The sequence below is a fragment of the Hetaerina americana genome, unplaced genomic scaffold, assembly GCF_022747635.1.
Source record: "Hetaerina americana unplaced genomic scaffold, ioHetAmer1.1.p SCAF_7, whole genome shotgun sequence".
NCBI classification, from domain to species: domain Eukaryota; kingdom Metazoa; phylum Arthropoda; class Insecta; order Odonata; family Calopterygidae; genus Hetaerina; species Hetaerina americana.
Window position 1 is genome coordinate 78977901 of NW_027287316.1, and position 13466 is coordinate 78991366.

The 13466-nt window shown below is 41.8% G+C and overlaps 1 long non-coding RNA gene across 1 annotated transcript; it reads right to left on the bottom strand.

The window, feature by feature from the left end:
• Positions 1–4653: 4653 nt before the first annotated feature.
• LOC139696650 (uncharacterized) lies at positions 4654–9562 on the bottom strand. The gene is made up of 3 exons (XR_011702633.1): positions 9432–9562; positions 8799–8937; positions 4654–8030 (listed from the first exon to the last, which is right to left on the bottom strand). It is a non-coding gene; the product is annotated as an uncharacterized lncRNA (long non-coding RNA).
• Positions 9563–13466: the final 3904 nt, after the last annotated feature.

Genomic DNA, 13466 nt, shown 5'->3' on the forward strand with positions numbered 1-13466 from the left:
CCGTTCGGCGCAGGATCACGGACGGAATCACGGCCACCTCGCTTCCTCCGGCTGTCAGTTCTCCCGAGGAAATCGACCGTCAGGTCGATTTTATTACGGAAACTGTCCAATCGGCGGTTGCGGCTTCGATTCCAGAAACCTGCGTCCGTATCCAAGACCATCTTGCGCTTCCGAGATCCATCCGGGACGAGATCCGGGAGAAAAATCGCCTCAGACGACGTTTCCAACGCTCGCGCTGCCCGCTGGAAAAGGCCGCGCTGAATGCTGCTCGGCGCCGCATCCGTTCGTCCATCTTCGCCCTGAGGACCACCTCCTGGGAGAGAAAGGTTTCCTCTCTCTCGCCGGAGGACGGTTCCTTGTGGAGGATGGCGAGGACCCTCCGCGGGGAGTCGCGGGAGGAGGCCCCGCTGTTTGCTGCCACGGGGATGCTGCGCACACCGGAGGAGAAAGCGGAAGGAATGGCGATACACCTAGAGGAGGTGTTTTCTCCCCTGCAGGGGGATGGAGACCAGCCGGACCCGTTGGACTCGCGTGTCATCCCGCCAAAGCTGCCGACACATTCTCGGGACAAAGAAGAGCTGCCGCCGACCATCGCTGAGAAGGACCTTCGAGGGGCCATAAGGACATTGAAGCCGCGGAAGGCACCTGGGCCGGATGGCATTTCCAATGCCGTTCTCGCCCAGATGCCGATTTCCCTGGCCTCATTCCTGCTTTGTATATTCAACGCGTGTCTCGCCATCGGGTATTTCCCATCCCGATGGAAGGAGGCTCGTGTGGTATGCATTCCAAAGGAAGGGAAATCACCGTCGCCGGCCAATTATCGCCCAATCTCGTTGCTCGACGGCCTGGGAAAACTGTTCGAGCGGGTCCTTCTTCGGCACCTGATCGCCATCACCGAGGAGCTTAACATCCTACCCGAGCACCAGTTTGGCTTCCGCAGCGAACATTCTACGACACATCAGATCGCGCGCCTGCTGAATTATGTCACGGAAGGCTTCAACCGACGGCAATCCACCGTCGGCGCCTTTTTCGACATCAGTAAGGCGTTCGATCGTGTGTGGCACGAAGGCTTGCTGTGGAAGCTTGACTGCTTCGGGTATCCTCGCTGGTGGACGCGCATCACGGCATCGTGGCTTCAAGGCAGGACGTTCCGGGTGAGCTGGGGCGACGCGCTTTCCGGGAAGAGGAGCATACGCGCGGGTGTCCCGCAAGGGAGTTTGCTCTCGCCGCTCCTCTTCAACGTCTACTCATCGGACATCCCCGGAGACCTCGGAACAAACGTCCTTGTCGCGACGTATGCAGATGATTCGGCGATCTTGGCGCGCTCTTCGTCGCAGCATCAGGCGGCGCGCTACCTTCAGCGGGCGGTCGACTCCATCATGGCGTGGTTTTCCCTCTGGCGCTTTGGCGTCAACGAGAAGAAAACTCAGGCGATCGTTTTCTCCAAGGGACCGAAGGAGCCCGGCGAATTGCTCGTCGGATTCACGGAAGTTCCTTGGAAGAAATCCGTTCTCTACCTGGGCGTTCTTCTCGACAAGCGCCTCAATATGGTGAACCACGCCAAGCGGACAGCCAGGATTGCAGCATCGCGGCGGCATCTCCTTGCGCCCATACTCGGACATCCGTGCCTTCCACTCCGACGGCGGCTTCATCTCTTCGCGGCGGTGCTTCGCCCTGCTCTAGTCTACGCGGCGCCTGCATGGTGCGGCGTGATGACCAAGAAAGCGGAATACATCCTGTGCACCGCAGACAGGAAGAATCTTCGGGCAACGCTCCGCCTCGGCTGGAAACCGGGGAACGCCGCGCTTTGGGAGATCGCCGACGAAGCTCCGCTGGAAGCCGTTCTTCGAGAGCGGACCATCGCCTTCCAGGACCGGGCAGCGTCTTCGTCTCACGGGGAAATCCGCAGCATCACTGATGCTGTGGTTCTCCCGTGGGATAAACATCCAAGACCATGCGCGGGCACCGGGAACATCGACGACCAGCCGCCGGCGAAACGAAGGAAACTGATCGGCCATTTCGGAGCCACATGCTCCGAAATGGCACGACAGTGACGGGGTCTTTCGGGAACTTCGTCCGTTCAGCCTTTTCGGGCAGTTATGCTTTGGAAAGGATTGAGGGGGACGGAGTCCTTTAGGACTCCGGGCGTTTTCCGAGAAGATCAACGCTGAAGAGCAGCAATGCTGGGCAGCGAAGGAGCCGGCCACACAGATAGATAGTGTCCGAGAGAGCCAATTGCTGGTGACGTAGGCCGGGAAAGCCGTGCTACCCTGATTACGACTCCTGGCTGCGCCCGTCATAGGACAAGGGTCCCTCCCAGGAGCGGGAATAAATTCGGCTACCGGCAAGGCATCGAGGTCAGTTGGGCCACGCATGTCGTGACCGCGTCTAGCACGAGGCTCGTTACGCTCGCCTTCGACTCGAGAGCTCGACTTCCCTCAGGAAGACTCGCTTTACTGTGAAACACCCAGAGAGGGAGAGTGGCAAGAAGACATTACACCAGAAGACAAGGAAGGCAGTTCTGATGCCCCCCCTAGTGGCCCCATAATCCAAGACCTCCAAACCGTCCCCTCGATCTATATGTGCATCGTAAAAGTGCGTCCCAGCAAAAAGAAACAATAAGCTGCAGCGACAGCGAGCCCGGCAGCGCCGACGCCGGCAAAATAACAAAGACAATCGAGTGCTCTAAATTCATACAAAAACGCAACGCCGTCTAAGAGCTCTGAAGCTCCCTAATTTGATCGTATTTTTAATTTTTCAGAATGAATTGGTGGACAGGAGGAATTTCCCTTCCTATAGTGATTTCATCCGCTACTGCTAATGGAATACTGTTTGTGCCCCATGGAACTATTGTGTTTGCTGCGGCAGAGTGGATTCTGCACTTGGACTTGGGATTTAAGACGTTGCAGCAAGCGTTCACCGAGGTTCAAGGACAAATAGCAGAGTTTGATAAATTATTTAAAATACTTGGTGCACAGGCGGAATCGACTTCCAAAGACTATATTATCACACTGTCTTCCGAGTATATACTAACTGTGGAACAAGACTGATGTTCTTAAGAGTGTTTTGCACAATTTACAACCTGAAGATGGTCGACGACGTAGTAATAGAGGTTTAATTAACGTGTTAGGCTATGGGCTACATTTTCCGGCAGGCACTGCAACCGATGACTAAGTACAGACCCTTTCCAAAAGAATTTCCATGCTTGCGAGGCAAACGGAGCAGCAACTCAATGGGCGATACGCATTTTTGGCTAACACTTCTAAAACTTTACGGAGACATGATGAGATGTTATCCCAAACTATTAAGGCTCTTAAAACTTTGAAGGAGTTATCTCGGGGAAATGAAGTCTTCACCGGAACAGTCTCCGCTTTGCAGTTATTGAACCGACTTCTCACCACTCTTCAGATAGGGTTCTTATCCATTTCTCGCCATATTGGCCACCTTCTGACGGAAGCCCGTCACCTCCAAGAATCAACGAGCTTGGCGGAAGCGGGAGTTCTGACTTCCTCCATTGCCTCCCCCGATCTCCAGAGGAGAACGATAAACCAAGCAGTGCTTAAATTAACACCTGACCTGGCCTTCGTTGGTTTCGAGAGGGGTCAAGTATTGCCCTTGTATAAATATGCCCATGTACGGGTGTCACGTCAAGGAGGTACGATCGCATTGATAATTGTGCTGCCATTAACAAAAAAAGGGAAGTATTTTCACCCTCTTCTCAGCACATTCTTTTCCGATTCCGACAGCTGAGGGCGGTCAGGCTTTTTTCGCAAGGCCAGATTCGCCGTATCTTGCAGCAAGTAATAACAAAGACGCATTCGTCTTATTGCCGCTGGATTATTCACAGCACTGCTCTAAAGGAGAAGTCTATGTATGCCAGCCAAGATACCCTATCCATACCGCACTTTCAAATTCGTGCAGTATAGCCATATCTTTAAATAATATTGAAGCCATCCAGCAGAATTGTGATATTTATTTCACAAAAACCTCCTTTGTAGTATATATATATATAAAAGGTGAGAAGCTGGGTCACTGGCTGTTCAGCGTGAGCGAGGAAATAACATTGCACATTAACTGCCCATTTAACTATTCGAGATTGAGTATCCGAGGTCAAGGGAGTTTACATGTGTCATCCGGATGTTCAGCCCATGACGGTTTGCAGTACCTGCCCAGAACGATGGAGCCATTTCATGATAGCTTTGCCGCTCCGCGGAAATATCAGTTGAACCGTTTAAGCCAATATTTTTTGTCAATTCCACATATATCAACATCGCCAACCAATCAGATTCACTCCGTAACATCTTCACAAAATTGGAAAGAATGAATACACACAATCTCCCCTCCATTTCAATGAACTATATTGAAAGTGATGTAAAACTTCTTTCGTCGGCGGGAGAGGAAGTCTCCGCTGTAAAAATTTCTGGTTCAGTATTGATAATAACTGTTTTTGTTGAGCTTTCCATTGCTTTAGGAATAATCGTGTTGTATGCGAACAAAAAACAACGTCTATCTATAGGTGACACTAATAACATACTACCATCAAATAGGGGAAGTCATTCCCACCCTGGAACTGGATGAAGAGGGATACCGTATATATATAACAGAGCATGCTCAACTTCCAGACATCAGTTAGAAAGCAGTTGAAGGAACCACAGGAGATAAGTTTGGAAATAGTTTGTTCACTTTTACATTGTTTAAATTTCCTCTTCTGTCATACATCATACCGTAAGAATTCTTCTTTTAAATTTAATATAATCATTAAACATTTAAATTCATACTTATACATTTTATTCCTTTATTATAGATGGATGTTAAATCAACTTTGCTGAATCAGCAGAGGGAGGCTGAAACGCTAGCCAAAGATGATTTGAAAGACGGCATTGAGTATGAGGTGGAAAAATTAGAAGAGTGTACCACCAAAAATGGAAAGGTCATCCTGGCAACAATTATGTTCGAGGGGATTATGAGAAAAATTTATTTGCCAAAATATTTTAAATTGTCTGAAGAAGGAATACAAGAATTCAATGCCACGGCATGGGATGTTAAAGTAAAATTATTCAAAAAGAAAAATGTAATAAAAATAAAATAAAATCATATACATACATATAATATGAATAATGTATTATTATTTCATAATCCTTAAAGTTAGAGAATATGTTTGAATGACGACTCAATTGTTTCCATTACGATTCTCGATCGTATTAATCAACGAACATGAACATAGCATTTCAAATAAAAGCTGGCATTTCTCAAAGAGAAATTCACTTGGAAATTTCATCGCGATGGAGGAAGTTCTGTGTGAAACGTGTTGCGTGTATTACAACCCAAGATACTTGGCTGCCCACGAGATGTCAGAAGTTCACCACCGCCATGTTGTTCGTAGAGCTCGGAGCGGAGGAGAAATGCAGATTTTGTGTGAAACGTGTTGGGTGTACTATAACCCGAAATACTCGACTCCTCACGAGATGTCAGAGGTACATAATCGCCATCCAAAAGAATGTATGTAAAAGAATCCAAATAAATAAGTTTGTATGAAAAGAAACTCACTTTTCATTCTAATGCCACACTTAGTAAATTTGGGGTATTTAAAAAATTGAATCCAGAGTAGACTAAGGCAATCAAGAAAAAACCACCAATTATATCAGAGCTCCAATTATAACCAACCAGTTATAATTGGAGCTCTGATGGAGGGCACATCAGATTCAATGTCCGCGTTACTCCTTTGCATTGGATTATACAATCATTAGACCTTGAGGAATTGTCCTTGAAGGATCTTTTCGTCCTCATTAGCGGTGTCTTTGTAGTCATGAAGTTTGAGAAGAAAGGAGAGAATGCCGTTTGCTCGTCATTACTGTATTCAACCAGAGGGGAGACCTTCAGGCTCATGTTCAGCAGTTGGGAGCTATACATCACCATCAATCCATTACCTATACATTACTTGGAGCCCCAGAGTCGGAAGTTCTTAGTGCTGACTTGGAAAAGAGCTGTCATCTGCCTCACCTAAACCTGTGGATGGGAAATCGGGACCCTCCAAGCGCTGGACAGTTATCATATACAGGAGCTGAGTAATTGGTGGATAAGGGTATTTAACAGCTTATTATTGTCTTAATTATTGATTCTTAGGCTTTCCATTATTTTTTAATAGGAACTATCAGGGCTTGGTGACTCTTTGTGCATTTGGATAACAGAGGATGGGAAGCAAGGAGTGAAGAGGTTTGCAGCCGAAAGGTCTATTAGGGATTTTGACTGGTGTGGACTTCAACATGCAGGAAAAACCTGCTTATTCCAATTATTTGCAGTTTGGCTTACACAGATACCGTCAACATCTTAATGGAGAATAGGGCTCCATCTCCCTAACGGTGAGAGATATGGCTTTTTTGATGAAAAATTTGGAGGAAATATTAGACTATTACCCCTTAATACAAGTTGGGACCCACAAAGGGGAGAAAAGGTGGGGTTTGAAAATAAAATAAGAAAAATTTAAAGTGGCTGGAGATGTGAATGCAAAGGGTTAGACCCGTGAATGTATGTGAGTGGAGTGTGTGTCAGTGACTTGAGTCTATCCTATGGGAGGAGAGGTCCGATGATGGGAGGACACCAAGGACACCCCTGCCGATCCGCAAGCGGGCACAGCAGGTCCGTGACCAGGTATCTTCCGCCCTAGCGCCCTAAGAAGTGGACCCGCCTGGGTCCCACAGAAGTGCAAGGGGAGGCTAGCTCCCTTTCTGTGGTAATCAGACGGGACGACCAAGAGGGACACAGCACGAGCGCCTCCAGAGGGTGAGAAGGAGGGACTTAGTTAGCCTCCCCCCTCAAGAGCTACGGCTGAGAAGGGACTCAAGTCACCTGTGTGTAGATGTGAGCAAGTGTATTTCCCAGTTGGCTGTAGAATGCAAACTTGATGAAAAATAACCGGGCATTTCCAAAAGGACTTGCAGATAAGATGGCACCAGTCTAGAAGACAGGCTGTAGAGCTCCGGTCAACGAGCAGTGTTTTGTTCCTGACAGCTGGCGTCAGAATTCATCAGGGGTTTGCGTTTCAATGCCAACTCCAGTTGTTTAGCTTACTAGTACATATTTCTCATGGCTGACACTCCAACATAACATTTCATCCAGAATAAAATGAAACTGATATTACCCAGATAATGACTGGAGTGCAAGTATTCTTATGAACTGTCGTAGTAACAGTAGTTCACAAATTCACAATAACTTCACTAAAAAGTCAAAGAAATAGTGCCACAAACATGGCAGGGAGATAAATGAGGGAGCACATTTTCAGAGTAAATAAGTAGAGAACAACCATCAAAGTAACATTTATACACACAAAATGAAGTGAGTTTCAGTACTAAAAATAGTGAAACAAATTGTATAGAGAAACAAAAAAAATGAACTTCCCATTTGTTTAGGAAGAAATATTTGAACATTTTTTTCAAGATTTCTTCATCAATCAAGTACCTCCGTCTGAGAATTCACAATTTCACTGCACAATGTAACAATATGGAGTGAATAAGCAAAACAAAATTAGGTTGTACTGGCTACATTGATTTGTGGTACATGAAATATGGCACTACTGTTTTCAAGCATGACATTTCAAGACCATCTCCAAAATTGAAAACTAAACACAGTTGATATGGTGATACTACCATTGCCCACGGCTATTTTGCAATGGGTATTGCAACATACACTAAAACCACCAAGGATGGTTTCGGATCTCAGCTCATCCAGGTCTCTTCAGAGCAATTCATTACCATTTCCTCTTCTCCACACAAATTCACAGATATATCCAAGGTCCAAAACAAAACATGCACACTGGTGAACTTTTTGTGTCCCCATTCTGAATCCATAATAGGAATACCACTTCATTGTCTGAGTTAAGACCAACCACAGTATGGGTAAGAGATACAGTACATTATTCCAACGGATCATGGGTCTGATGTGCAGTGCCGGATGATGGAAGGTAGTGAATTGGACAGTAATGTACATGATCCTGAGAAGTCACTTGTTGGGCCTCGGGGATGCAGACATATCACCTTAAGAAGTGATGACAAAACAGATGGTTAGCAAGTTATGCCTGATTAGATGATCTGCGACAGCCTAACTTTGGACTTCTTTTGCAGAATTTTGACAGACCAAATACATGGGTCAATATGTTTTCTAAAAGGAAACATATCTTAATCAGGAGTATGGATATAAAATTACTGAAATGTATACATTGAAACACAATTTTTATTACATTTCTTTCTTCAAATATCTTAAATTTATCATTAAAATAATTGTACACCATCACATGACCCCCACTGTCATTGTGAATATGCGAGGGAGAAAAATTTTCCTTTCCCTCTCCCAATTTGCAATTGTTGTCACCACTGCCTCTCTATATTGGGTGGTCATTTCCTCCACCTTTTGTACCCTATATCATACCCCTTCCTACAGGTCCTCTTTTTTAATAATGTCCCCTCCTTCACCCAAATAAATCTTTCTCGGATGCTGGCATGGTTCATGTAAATCTTCACTGATCCAATTGGGCATATAATTACTTAAAGGCCAACGCAAGAGAATTACAGTGCTCATGTACTGGTATCAAGTATTGGTAGAAATAACCTTGGCAGTACACAAGCAGACAACTCCATATATAGATATACAGTATTGAGTTCAATTTAATTAGGCTCTTCAATTCAGTTTATTACAGTAAGTATTTTGATCATCAGGCCAGATACATGTACACCAATTCATAAATCACATGCCTGTAATATTTCCTCAGCATCAATAAACAAATTTTAAAGCTAGTGGGTACGTACCTCAAAGCATGGGCATGCCATGGCAATATATTTAGACCACAGCTGTGGCCAAAATATGTAGCCATATTGTGTTGTCACCATGGATTACTTCGATGAAGTCACCAGGCGAATGGTAACATTATTACTCCAACTTATTCATCTGCAAAATAAGCATAATCAAAACTAAGGATACACTCCACATCATATTGTGATCGTATTAAACCCCTCGGAAGAAAATTAATTTGGGCAAGAACTATATTATGCAGCAATTACCTGAAACTATAACTTAGGACACAAGATAGATATTAATTCTACCAGGTTAAAACATGAACTTCCATGGCCAAGCTGTTTGCTAATATAATAGTAAGCACAATTAATCTTTATCTGCCAGATATGTTTAAACAAATACATGCTTTATGCTTATTACACAGTCTAAAATACAAAGGTTGGCAACAAAAATATACCTAATCAATGAAAGATTTTTTAAAAACCAAAGGGTTTGAAGTTTTGTTCGAGGTCAAAGAAGCAGGTTTGTTCAAGTCATCGATTCTGATTGCTACATTCGCTGAGGCACTTATCAATGAAAATTTCCAGTGATAACTTCACAGTATCATTTCCTTGAACGCAAAATAGCAATAAAAGGGTCTTACTTACATGCATTACATTTCCAAGCATTCGTCCTCTTCTAACGTCTTCGAAGAAGAAGTTTCTCTTCGAGCAGTAACGGAAGTTAGCCAACGCCTCAATTGCCACGTAGAAACGCTTCGCGATGGCTGTTCGCAAAGGTTTCCTCATTCACGCTGAACGGCTCCGACCTCAATAAATTAGTGTCACCAGTGCCCGTAAGTATTAGTAGAGTATATATATAATGAACTTAATTATAATTCTTCGTAGAAATTAATAATTAAATCGAAAACAGATATTTAATAAACATATACAGAAGCCAACGCGGCTGTTACAACTGCCTTTATTATCACCGCCAAATTTAAACTTTGTTGTCTTAAGCCATGTTTTATTCACTAGCCGTAATAATTATACCAATGAGTTCATCCAGGATCAATATTCAAGGAAGGCCATTGCAAAATACCTCGGGATCATAAATAGCGCCAAGGCCCGAGTGAAAGGGACAGTGCAAAATTAGCGCAATCACCACCGAAAAATACCAATATGAAGTGAATTTTAATCGCAAAACCTTTGAGAATAATGAAAAAGATACCATGTTATGGAAATTTTAAAAATAATCTCTCTCCAATATCTTAAGTTGGAAATAATAGTGCTTTATTTTTTTAATCTGTGCGTACAGCTTAATTTATTTGTCAGAAAAATTTCTGGTAATTTGATGTATGCGTTATTGCCTACGTTAGAGTAGAAAACTTTTCTGTTGAAAGAATATAGCAATTTCTTCTCTTATTTAACTAATAACTCAAGCCTGCTGTTATTATTGTATCAAAAGTAACTATTACTCATTATCCACAAATAGGGAAAGAAATAAATATACCGAGTAAAATTTTACAATTTAGTGTTGAACATTCATTGGATTATGTCATTTTTGCGTAGAAACACGCATCAGGTTAATAAGTATATAGTGAAATTTTAAATATATAATTTTATTCCTTTCCACACGAAGTGGGAATTCCACAAGGTTTAAACTTTGACTGGCTAAATATTTTACCAAATATGTTTGTTTGTTTTTAGTACCCTGCAAACCACCGGTATGGTGTGTGACAGGGAGTGATTACACACCAGACTAATTTACATTCTAAGCTAATTCGCAATTGATACTGGTAAATTATTGAAATTTTAAAGTGGTAACTGCAGCTGAGTCTAGTTGCCTTTTTTCAACACTCTTTCCAGCTTACCAGTAATCATTACCGAGCTAATATCAATGAGTAAACAGGAAAAAAGGGAAGATAGCTGCACTCATTTCCATCAAGTCAAATAATTTTTTATTACGAGGGATTTTAGGACCTTGAGGATATTTTTAAAATTGTTTCCTGAAAGTCTTATTGCCCTCAATGATAGCCATTTTCTGTTTCCATAATGAGTGCCTGGAATTAAGCAAATATCGGCTAGCCAACACCTCTTCTTTTTTTTGGACAAGGTTCAACATTAATTCTTAGATTCATATCTAAGATCTTTGCTCATGAAGTACATATATTTAAGTGAAATTTCCAAAATTCTCATTTGAGAAAAAAAGACATGACATAGATATTTCTTCACATCATTGACTTCAGACAGTCCCTGATACTATTATAAATGGCCGTGAAGGTCTAAGAAATTTCCCACATGTCTGACCTCTTATTAGTACGGAAGTTTTCCTTTGGTTCTTCATAATTTCTGCTCCACTTGTGCATTGTCTAAAAATGTCATTTGTTCATCCCTATATTACGCACATCCAAAATTCTCCCTTCTATCACAACCTCCAAACTTCCCACAACCTCATCTCCTTCTCCACCTGCATTTATTGAATTATTCATATTTCCTCTTGTGAATTACTCTCCCTGTCCCCCACCTAAATTAAAACTTAATTTCAATCTTCATTTCTACTAGCCTACTTACTCTGTCCTCACATTTCAAAAACCTCAGATCTACCCTCATATCTCATAAAATTAAGTTTCGCAACCTTGGGGTGCTACGCTCCTTACTAATTTTGTTTTCACTTACATTTTCCTTTTTTTGCATTAATTTACTAGTGAGTAAAGCAATATACTTGTGTGCCTTCCTTCATTTCCCCAATTTCCGATTTTCCTTATTGTTCTTACTTAAATTTATATGCAATTGCATGTAAAAAAAAAGGATGCCTTCATCAAAACCTTACATTTTCCCATTCCAATAAATGCCTCGCTAGAGGGAGCAGCAATAAACTGATTTAATCGACCACCTCCCTCCTTCATTCTGCACAAGAGAGGGATTTTTTAATTGTCGCTAATAATTATATTCTCAGAAATATCGTTGAGGTTAGAGGAAATACCCATCGGAATTCTTTGGACAAGCATTCTCTGGGCGAATTTATTCTTTCATGCTGGGAAATGTATGCTGTGTTGTATTTGTCATTTCTGGATGCTAAATAAAATGTTCTGCGTGCTTCATCTGGAAAACAATTTCAATTTAACCTTGCAATTAGTTTCTTCCAGGGAGGGTGGGAGAGCACTTCATGGCTCAGAGAATGCGGCCCAACGTTGCAGTCTGACGACTGACCTCTCTGACCCATACAGCTTCTACAGCAACTACATACCCCTTCTCTGACTCAGGAGAGATGGAGATGCTTCAGAAACTAGAAACAAGGCATTTTGGCCCTGTGATGATAAATTTCTGGGACTCTTATGATGAATAAATGTTGATATTCTTGTAACTGCTGATTTCTTTAATGTAGCAATTCAATTTTATTTGTATTTTGTGTTAACATAAATATAATTTGATATTTTCTGTCTGATCCCAGTATTTTTTTGTAAATTCTAACCTTCCTTATAAGCCAGGAAGTTTGGTCTATTTGAGTAACTCATTTCTCTGAGAAAATTACTGCAGATGCTAATATATTAGGAACTTTTGGAAATCATGATGTATTGTAATAACACTTTCTATTCCCATTTCATTTATCTGAATGAATATTTGAAAAATGAAAATTTTATTTTTTACATCTTTTTTTGGGCTAAGTAGAGGTTTTTGATATGCAGGTGTAGAGAGGGATGGAAAAGAAAACAAAGAGAAATGTACAGACAGAACCTCAATTAACGAGCATAATTCATTCTGAAATCTTACTCATTAAGCAAAAAATTTTTTTTCCAATATATCAATGCAAAATACATCAATGCATTCCATTAAAAAAAAATAAATTATGTAAAAGATTTATTCAAAGAAAATTATATACATATATCTAGATTGTTTAGGATTGTTTAATCATCTTCATCTTTTCTTCCATGGAGGAATGAAGCAACCTGGAATGCGATTTGATTTGCACAAAACAAAAACTAATTGAAATAATTAGTTTAATATTATTTATTTAACATTCAAAACTTTTTTTACTAGAAAGCTATATAGAGACATTCATTTTTCCCGATGCTTCAGAATTTTATGGAAATGCAACACAGCATTACCATTATTAATATGTCGCGAACACAGTCATTAGAGACACTTGTAAAACTATGCAGATTATATTTTTAAATTTTGCCGGGAAAAATCGAAAATTAAATAACAGACCACAAATTTAAAACAATACCTGATGTGACTAGTGATGTTAACATGCTAGCAGAACAAGTGCAAACCTAAACTGATGTAGCGAGCATGCAAAAACACTGGGACTTCCCCTCTCCCTGTCACTCATAATGTGAAAAATTGCCTATGAGAAAGTCATTTTAGTTAAATTTTGTTTGCTCCTTATGCAACGTGCTTTTTAACCAAGGTTCCTTTGGTGATGGAGTAGAATGTTGGACAAGCAAGATGGAGGAGGAAAAGCAGAGGCATGCTGGAGAGGCCAAATGTATGTAGAATTGAGAAAGGGTTTATTGTAGGATGGAGTGTCAGGTTGTTAGGCAAGGATACGAAATGATTCCATGTTCAGTTTCCGTCCACCCATAACATACCTTACATGGTAGACCACCAAAGAAGAACTATATGAAATATTTACTACTTGAGGTTATCATTTTTGAAAATTCTTTTCTCATACTATTTCCGTAATATTATCCATACCTT